Source organism: Nelumbo nucifera, chromosome 7 (genome assembly GCF_055504915.1).
Source record: "Nelumbo nucifera cultivar China Antique chromosome 7, China Antique-T2T, whole genome shotgun sequence".
NCBI classification, from domain to species: Eukaryota; Viridiplantae; Streptophyta; class Magnoliopsida; order Proteales; family Nelumbonaceae; genus Nelumbo; species Nelumbo nucifera.
The window spans coordinates 28,700,834-28,710,752 of record NC_142655.1 but is presented as its reverse complement, the minus strand read 5'-3'; positions in this window follow the sequence as shown (position 1 = coordinate 28,710,752).

Here is a 9,919-nt window from a genome sequence, read left to right as displayed (position 1 = left end):
AGAAACATGTTCTTGGTTGTGTATGTGTTTTTTGTTTTCGAAACTGAAATAAAAACATGTTCTTGAATCTGGTTTCAAAAACATATTTTCATTTGATTATTAAACATTATGTTCCATAATCATATAATTTTTATACTAGAAAAAGTGTTTTTGTTTTAAAAACCAATATTTTATTGGTCCAAGAAACATGTATTATTTTTTGAAACAACACCAACTTGTTTGTCCCTTTGAAAACAAAAATAGAGTTCAAGAACATGTTTTCTGTCTTTTTGCTGATGTGGCGATTGCAAAAAACAAAAACATCCATATTGTAGATGCCCCTTAAGTGTATTGGAAATTCAAATTTAAGAGATATATTGGGATATGCCCTTGATACACATGGATATGAATAAGAAAATTAACATGAAAATGCTATAGATATTCTAATAAATATTTGGTCAATTGGGCCACAGGTCAAATAATTTTCTAGGCATTAGCTGTATTTCCAAAGAGAAATTCACCACTTCAATCTGACAACATAAATATCAAAAGTGATATGGGGAGGTGGGATCCTGGCTTTGCAACCTAATTCTTCATCGCCAAAAATAGGAACCATAAAATCCCACTAAGGGATGTCATAGACAGCTTTTGGAGAGAAACTATGGTACTTGGGGTTTTGGTTTTCAACTTGAAAGCAGTAAAATAGATGCAGTTGCAGCCTTTTTAGAACTTATATAGCAAGGGGGAGAAGAAAGAATCGATAGTTTTCTGTAAGCTGTGTTGCTAGTCGTCGAAACACGAAAACATAACTCGAGACCATTAAAGATAGGCAAATTAAACTATGGGAAGCAACCCCTCAAGTAGGAATAGCAACGGGTAGGGTACCTGTACAAATTGCCCTACCCATTCCCGGACCCGCCTATGTACCCTTGATCCTAAGCCCATCTAACTTTTCCTCTCAATTTCCCAAATCCGTCTCGTCCCAAACCCGTTAAACCCATCCCACCCAATTTGAAAGGTCAATTAACGCTTTCCAATAGTGTTAAAACTCTCAACACTACTTTAAGCTACTAAGGCATCTTGTCATTTTGTGTTATTTAATGAAATAAAATGAGTTTTATTAACTTTTGTGTTCATCCAAACAAACAATACATATTTATGATTAAAAATTCCAAATAAAAATTAAAAGAAATAATATTTAAATTAGCATTTTATACATAAATGGAATAAATAATCCATCAAATCCAAATTTACATCAAAAGATGATTCTAATCCCAAGAAATTTATACAAATAAAAGATTAATAATAAAATAATTATCTTAGTACTTAAAATTTATAAATTTGTGCATGATATATATCTTACAAATTTTATATATTTTTATAATTATTAGTTAATATTTTAATTTATATTAAATAACATTATATTTATCATTTACAAAAATAAAATAAAAATTGTTTACAAAATATTTAAGAATATAATATTAAACTGAATCTATCAATCCACTAATTTACATTTATATGAAAAATTGATTTTTAGTTTCAAAATACTTATAGAAGTTTAAAATTTAATAATGAAATAATTATTTTAGTAATTAAAAATTATGAATTTTCATATGATATATATCTTATAAAAGTTAACAGATTTGATATATTTTGAGTAAAAATATATAAATATTTTTATATGTTTATATATATATATATATATAAAATATTGAATTTTATATATTTATATATATCCATGGATTCTCAGATCAGATTCGAATTCAAATACCTCTATTTATCCTAACAAATCATATCTGGTCGGAAAAGTTGATCTGTTTAGTTAACAAATTGGATTTGAATATACCCAATTTGATATATTAGTTATGAAATATTATATGCTATATATTATATATGTATATTCTAATATATTATTTATACAATTATACATTATATATTATAAAATATTATTATATTATGTAAATAATATAATATATTATTTATATTATATCATCAAGTTTTTTTATTACAATTCATCAAATTTGTTATTGGATCAGATCGAATATACTCCTTGCCGAATTTGATTCGATCCATTTGCAGCCCTACCATTGACTAGGTCAAAATGGTCAATGGTTCAACTACCTAGTTCGAGTGGGTTTTGACAAAATCAACGATTTTTGACAAAATGGTAGGTTTTAGGAAACCCAGAATTAGAAATAGGGACAAGTAATAGTTCAAATCATTTAACCACCCAAATCAATGTTGAGTTGAAAACATTGAATAAAACATCATAAAAATTATAATCCATTTATATTCTATTTGAAAATAATAAAAATTAATTATCCATAATAAAAAAGTTTTATTAAATTACTTAATAAAATAAAAGTAATTATTAATATTATTTATAAAAATATTTTATTAATATAATAAAAAGGAATTATTTTTTAATAAAAAGTAATAAGATAAATTAAGAACTAGCATCCATTTAAAATTAATATCAAACTAATACAAAATTATCTAAAAATTATTAGTTTTGTAGTTATTTTTTAATGACCAATTTAAATGCCATTGAAAAATAAAAATTTAATATAATTAATTAATTTTAATACTGATTAATAAATAGAAAAGTTAATAAAAAATTTATTAATCTTAAATTTAGTTTAATTAATTTAATAATTCTATGAACCTCCCTTGTGTTTTGACCTTAACAAAAACTGTCATATTTTTTTGAACAAAAGGTGCAAATACCTTCCTTCTATTAATATTCAAAATAGAAAAAAATGTTGATGTAATGCATTAATTTTTATATACCAATTTTACCCTTAACTGACTTCATATATATGTAAATTTACTAAAATACCTTGAATAAAAGATTTACTTCCTTTTACTTCACTTCAGCCCTTTTACCTTACTTCATCCAAGAAATTAACCACTTTAAATTACTGAAGGGTAAAGTTGAAACTTTAAACTGTGTATGGTAACACCTTAACAATGATAAGTGTATTTTTGTAATTTTAATATCTTTGGTATTGAAAAGCAACAAAAAAGGAGGAATTTGCATATTTTTTAAAATTATAGGGGTCAAAACAAGGATGGCTTATAGAATTGTTATAAGAGGAGGCTTTTTCTAATTTTACCTAAAATAATACAAAATAGTTACAAACTAATGAATTTTAAAAATTAATAAAAATTATAGCATTAAAATACAAAATAAATAATAAAAATTTATCTAGTGCATAGGAAATTAACCACTCTTACTAAAATGTAACTTGAATTGTAATTGATTACACTAGACATAACCCAAAAAGATAATGCTTGAATTGGACTTAGATGAGCACTATATAATTGGAAATGTCATAGAGCTCCTTAACAATTTTTCTTCACACACACACACACATACACTAGTGGGGACCTGTGCGATGCATGAGATTTGTTAAGGGAAAGTGAAACAACAAAAACTGATAGCTATTATAGGGAAGGAAAGTAATGTTGTTTAAAATAATTAATCTTTATTTTAGTATTTTTTTACAAAAATAATAAATTACTGTTAATTACTTAATAAAATAATTTTTTCCATATTATCTGTTAGTTTTCTATTTTGTTTATTTTATTTTATTAATGATTAAATGTTACAATTTTTAAATGTTTAAAATACTTAAATATTATAAAATATATAAAATTAGGTTGTAGTCATAAAGAAATTAATCTATAGATTAACTTTTTTAGTTGTAATTAAATTAATCTAAGCCCAAATTTGAGGTTTAAGACTTCGGGTTAGACTTTGTTTGATCCTTAGCTTGGCTTGACCCCCTAAGTTGCACCCCTAAGAGCAATGTGACATTTGTAATTAGATTGAGCCAAACCGAATACAACTCATGCATGCATTATTTTTGGGTGTTTAACTATTTTTAAATAAAAGTTATTAATATTGAAACCGAAGGGGTTATGGGGGATGAAATACCTTCATTTTGTAGCCTAATGAACAAAAAATAAAAGATCTTGGGCCAAATTTTGATAGTCTATTAACAATTTTTCAAGTTTCCTGGTGCAGCCCGGCTCACATTTGTCTTAACTTGGGATAGGGACAAGATTGTGTGTGTTAATGGACTCTAAAAGTTTGACACCCGATTTGACTCCAAATCCAAATATCCTAGATTTGGATGTTGGAGTTTGCATCCGATTAATAATTGGATCATATGTGGATTTAACTCCATCTAGTCTGACTAAAATCTGAGTCCAATAAAAAAATATTATTTTATGTATATATGTAGTATAATTATGCATACATATAGATACTATTTATAATTATATAAATTTTATATTTTATATTTATATATATTTATTATACATATATGCTTTAAAAATAGTTAGTTTTTTAAACATAATAATTGGATGTGGATATGGATCTAGAGATTTCATAGTTGAATGTAGATGTGGATGTAGCTGGATCCGAATATGAATCTGATCCATTTATAGCTCTATTGTCTGCACTATATGTGGTCTTGGTGCATATTTGAGCTAGACTTTGCTTAGAACAAAATAGTTGCTTGAACACATAAATTTGTAGGTCTAGTTGGATTAGGTTAAGTTATAAATGGCCATCCCTACGTAGTAACCTTATGACATTTTTAATTAGGCCATTATTAGTTTTTATATGGACTGCAAATGGTTTATTTATTACTTTTAATGACTTTTTATTATCCATTTTAATTATGAACTACTAATTTTTATTAATTTCTTAATTTTTAATACTTGATAGATCAACTTGCTACAATTTAATATTTTTATTAACTTTAGTAATTTTTTAATTAATTATTAGGTTTCAAATTATAATTTTTTGACAATTAACCAATTAAATAAAATTTGAATATAAAACAAATAAATGGAATTTGAATGAGAGTAAAATTCTCCCTCTCTTTAGAATACAATAGGCTAATAATGGAAGAGGCCTATAGAAATATGCTAAAATAGATTAATGATGGAAGGGGTGGCACCTATATCTTAGAATTCTCTCTCTTTCTCACTATTTTAGGTGATTTAACTACTTATGATATTTTTTATTAACTAATTTTCAAACTAGTATTTGTTTACAAGTTGGGTTGGGCCTGTGCCAACCTTGAAATTTGTGGGCCTAATGTGGACCCAGACCTAGGTCGGATTGAAATGATCATACCTAAGCAAATTACTTTTGGTTTGTTAAATTGATGAGGAGACGAGAAAGGATAAAATAAAAAAAAAAGAAAAATAAAAAAGGAAGAAAAGTAAATGAATTTTAAGCAATTTAATGGAGTAATTGAGAGGAGAGAGAATTAGTGGAGTGAGTCATTAGAGGAGAGAGAGAGTTAGTGGAATGATTAATGAGGAGAGACAATTAAAGGTGTTAATGAGAAAGAAAGGAGGGAGAGAGAGAGAGAGAGAGAGAGAGAGAGTTAATGGTGAGTTAATGAGATGAGATGAAAGTCTTAAAGACAATAGTTATTTTACTATGTGTATGTGTGTGCACGCGCGCATTGTATTTTTTGTAAACATGAAACAAATAATCTATCAAATTCATTAATTTACATTTATATTAAAAATGATTTTTAGTTTTAGGAAATTTATGGAAATAAAAGTGCTAATAATATAATAGTTATTTTAGTAATTAAAATTCATGAATTTGTATTAAGAGTGTAAATTAGGATACACTTAGAATTAGAAATCAAGAAATAACTCAATGTGACCATTTCTGGTACCTTGGTTCGATAATTCATAACAAGGGAGAGATTAAGGAGAATGTCACCTAGAGAATTAGAGCATGCCAGGCAAAATGAAGGGGGTGCATTTAGACTTTTGTGTAATAGGAGAATACCACTTAGATTAAGTGGAAAATTCTATAAAACAATTGTAAGGTTAACTATGTTGTATGGAGTAGAATGTTGGGCAGTCAAGAAACAACATGTTTTGAAAATGAGTGTGGTAGGAATTCAAATGCTAAGATGGATGGGCGAAAAAACTAGAAAGAATAGGATAAGCAATGGAGGCATCCATAGAAACCTAGGAGTAGCTCCAATAAGTGATAAAATGAGAGAGAGTAGGCTAAGATGGTTTGGTCACATGCATAAAAGACCACCAACAACTCTAGTTAGAAGAACTAATTTGTTACATGTGAAGGGGCTAGAAGAGTTGGGGGTAGACCAAAAAGTACATAGGTACAATTAGTAAGAAGCGATTTAAGCACTAATAACTTAACAATGGGCACAACTTTAAATAGAACAGGTTGGCGAAATAGGGTTAATTTAGCTGACCCCATATAGTTGGGATAAGGCATGGATGGTGATCATGATGAATTAATATATTATAAAATTTATGATCCAATCAGGCCTTTGGGATTGGGACAGGGCTTTGAGCTTTATATAGGCCTAGGCTTGGGCTCGAGCCTTGTAATTTTTTATTTATAAAGAGGTAACGCTTGGTCCAAACCCAACCCGGTCCATGAATAGGTATATTGAGCTATAGAGGCGTTTGGGCTTTCAATAATGATCTCTTGGTGAGATGGCATGGTTGTTCATGAGAAAGCCAAACACTTTGTAGGGAAGTTTGTTGGGAGGCTAAGGTGGGCTACAAGGTAATTCCCATTTAATTAGGGGTGATCATTTCATCCTGGCCCGCACAAGCCCGGCTCAGAAATTTCAGGATTGGGCCTAGGTTTTGTGTTCAGGCCCAGCCTGAGCCCAGCTTGGCCCGCATATATTTAAACTTACACATTTTGTGTATAATGTATACATATGTGTACATGTTATTTTACATTATATTATATATTTTATATATAAATATTATAACATGACATGTATAATTTATATTATATGTAGTATTTACATTATATAATATATAAAATAAAAGTTTATATGCATATTCTATCATTTAATATAAAATATTATAGATATGTAATGTTTTATATATGAAAGACATTGGCCCAGAATTAAGCCCGGCTTGGCCCGAGCCCGTGTAGACCTGGGCCAAGGCTTATGTTTCAAGCCTGGAATCTCGAGCTAGGCTGGGCCCAGGCCTAAGCTATAGCCCTTATCATAAGTACAAAGCCTGGCCGGCCCATGATCACCCCTACATTTAACCTAACCCAAGAGGGGTGGGGTGAATTGGGTTCTAAAGGATTTTTCCCTAACTAATGCCTTGTAAAACTTTGGATGCAGACTTATGGGTACCTACAAAACCTTATCATAGTTGGATTTTGAATACCAACAACACCTTATACAATTGGACTTACAAGTGCCAACAAGACCTGAACGATTAAGCTTCCAGGTGTCAACTAAACTTGAATAGTTGGGTTTACGGGTGCCAAGCAAGCCTTTGATGGTGTTCACACTTGAATACACTAATAAAACAAGATGATAAACAATAAAGCACAAATAATATAAATGTCTCTTAATAGGCTAATTAAAATGATACAAACAAAAGATATTCAAATGCAAGAGCATGCACAAACGCTATAGGCTTAGTCACTTGAAAAGGTTTAGAAAATTTTAATTAGAAACAAATAAGCCCAAAGGCCATATAAGCTTTTTTTTTCACTCATATAAACTGATTAAAAGCATAGACATCTCTTCTTTTCTCAAGCAATATTCTTGCTTAAAATGCTCTTACAATTTTTACAAATCAAGCTCTTGATATTTTTAGTTTACCAGTGATTTATAATGGTTGAGAGCATATGACCATTATAAATCCATTGGGAATGGATTAAACAATACTTGAAAATGTTCATAGCAACTTCTCAACAAATATTGAAGGCTTACCAAGAGAAAAGAGCCGTTATCTTTTAAATAGTCAAAATTTTTGTCAAGTAGTTGACTACTACATGTAAAAAGGAATCACTTTTCTTTAGTAGTCAATTATTTCCCCCTGATAGTTGATTAATAGCAAATGCCTAATCTCGGCTATGAGACATAGTCCTCTATCAAGTAGTGTTAGAGTGGCACTAGCCTTGGCTATCACAAATAATCAACTTACTCATACCCACTTGGATGGTAGACTACTAGATGGCACCCATCTCTGCTATTATGGATAGTTGTTTACTACTTCATGATAGTCAACTCTATTGACAATTCTCAACTTAAAAAGAAAAAAACTTAAAGTTTATGATTCTAAAGGTCTGGAGATCACTTCCTTAGGATTCCAAACTTAGACTTTTCACTTTTAAGTCTATGAAGGAGTCCAAGAATGCCTAAGAACCATAAATAGTTCTAGCCATTGGTCTCTAAGGTTGGATCAACCGAGTTAGGTTAGTGATAATCTCATAGTGTACATTTTTACAAATGATTACACCAGTAACTAATGAATGAGACACAATATAAGACACTAGAACTTTATGCTTCCTCCTTTTAGTTCTTTGTTGCATTCATCTTCCTTATAGCATTTATCTTCTATATGCATTTCATCCCAAGTTGATTGTTAATGGTATTGTCAATCATTTTAACTCAATAGGAATTATTTGGTAGAGCTGTACACTTAAAATCATTCCATTAGTACTCTTAAGGACTTTGTTATTAATTATCAAAACACATAGGGTCAACACAAGGCTTCACGGGGGTCTAGATAAGTTTATTGTGGGGGAGAGAAGTCCTTAAGCAGAGATGTATTTGGAGGATTGGGAGTGATGAGAAGATGGATGCATGGAATGATAGGTGGATCCCTTCCAACTAGAACCACACAACCAATTTGTAAAGACCTCCACATTACCCAAACCATAAAGTCAAAGATTCGTTCTTGAGTGGGAATAGAGGTCGGGATTAGGAGTCAATTAGGACTTGGTTTGGAGAAGAGGTGAGACAGGCCATTAGAAGTATTCCTGTCAACCAAGAAAGACATGAAGATAAGCTCCTCTAGATCAATCATTCATATGGAGAAGTAATAGTTACAATGGCTTACCATTTAGCAAAGGTAATGGGGAGGATGAAACTCATCTTCCCAACTTAATGACTCCTACAATCCCTACTACTTGTATTAAAGGGTATATGGAAGTTTTAAGTGCATCCTAAGATTCAAAATCCCCTATGGAGAATGTCATAGAGGTTTGGTTAAAAGTGAGCTTAAGAGAAGGAAGATCATTGAAGATGATTTGTGCCCAAGATGTGGTAAAGAAGTAGAAACTGTTGATCACATGTTTATTCCTTATAATTTTAGCTAGGGGTGTCCACGGTTCGGTTAACCGAACCATGGCCTTTTTTGTAAACTGAACCAGTGGTACCAGTTTTTCCATTTCACCAAATCGAAACTGAACCGGTACCACCGGTTAACTGGTCCGCCGGTTCAGTTCTTCGGTTTTTTGATTTTTTATATTTATAATATATATTATATAAATATATGTATAATATTATATTATAAATATTTTTAAAAAATATAATATATATAAATATATTTATAAATAGATCATTTTAAATATAATATAAGTATATATTTATATATATATAATGAATATATATTTATATATAATACATAGAAAATATGTGACATATATTAAAAATATATATAAAATATACATATAAATATAAATATACATACCAGTCGGTTCGGTTAACCGTCAATTTTTTTGTAGGTTAACCGAAAATCGAATTGGTCCTTCGGTTTTTCAAAAAATTCTGAACCAATCGATTCAGTTAACCGCATTTTGCAGTTTTTAGGTGGAACACTAGCTCAACAGCACTGATTGTGAGGATGTAAGCCAGTTTTTAGTCTCATCACTTTATTCTATTGTCACCTTTGGTCCTCGAGGAATAAGTTATTAGTATTTGAAGGGGATCTACTATTATGATGGAGATAGATTCCCACCATGTTTCTTTAATAGGATCGAATTCATATTTGATCTAATTATAAAACTAAATTTGAATAATCCTTAATCAGATCAAATTCATAAAATTATATTATTTGCAGTTGTACAATCCAATCATAAATAGATCGAATTTGGATTAAT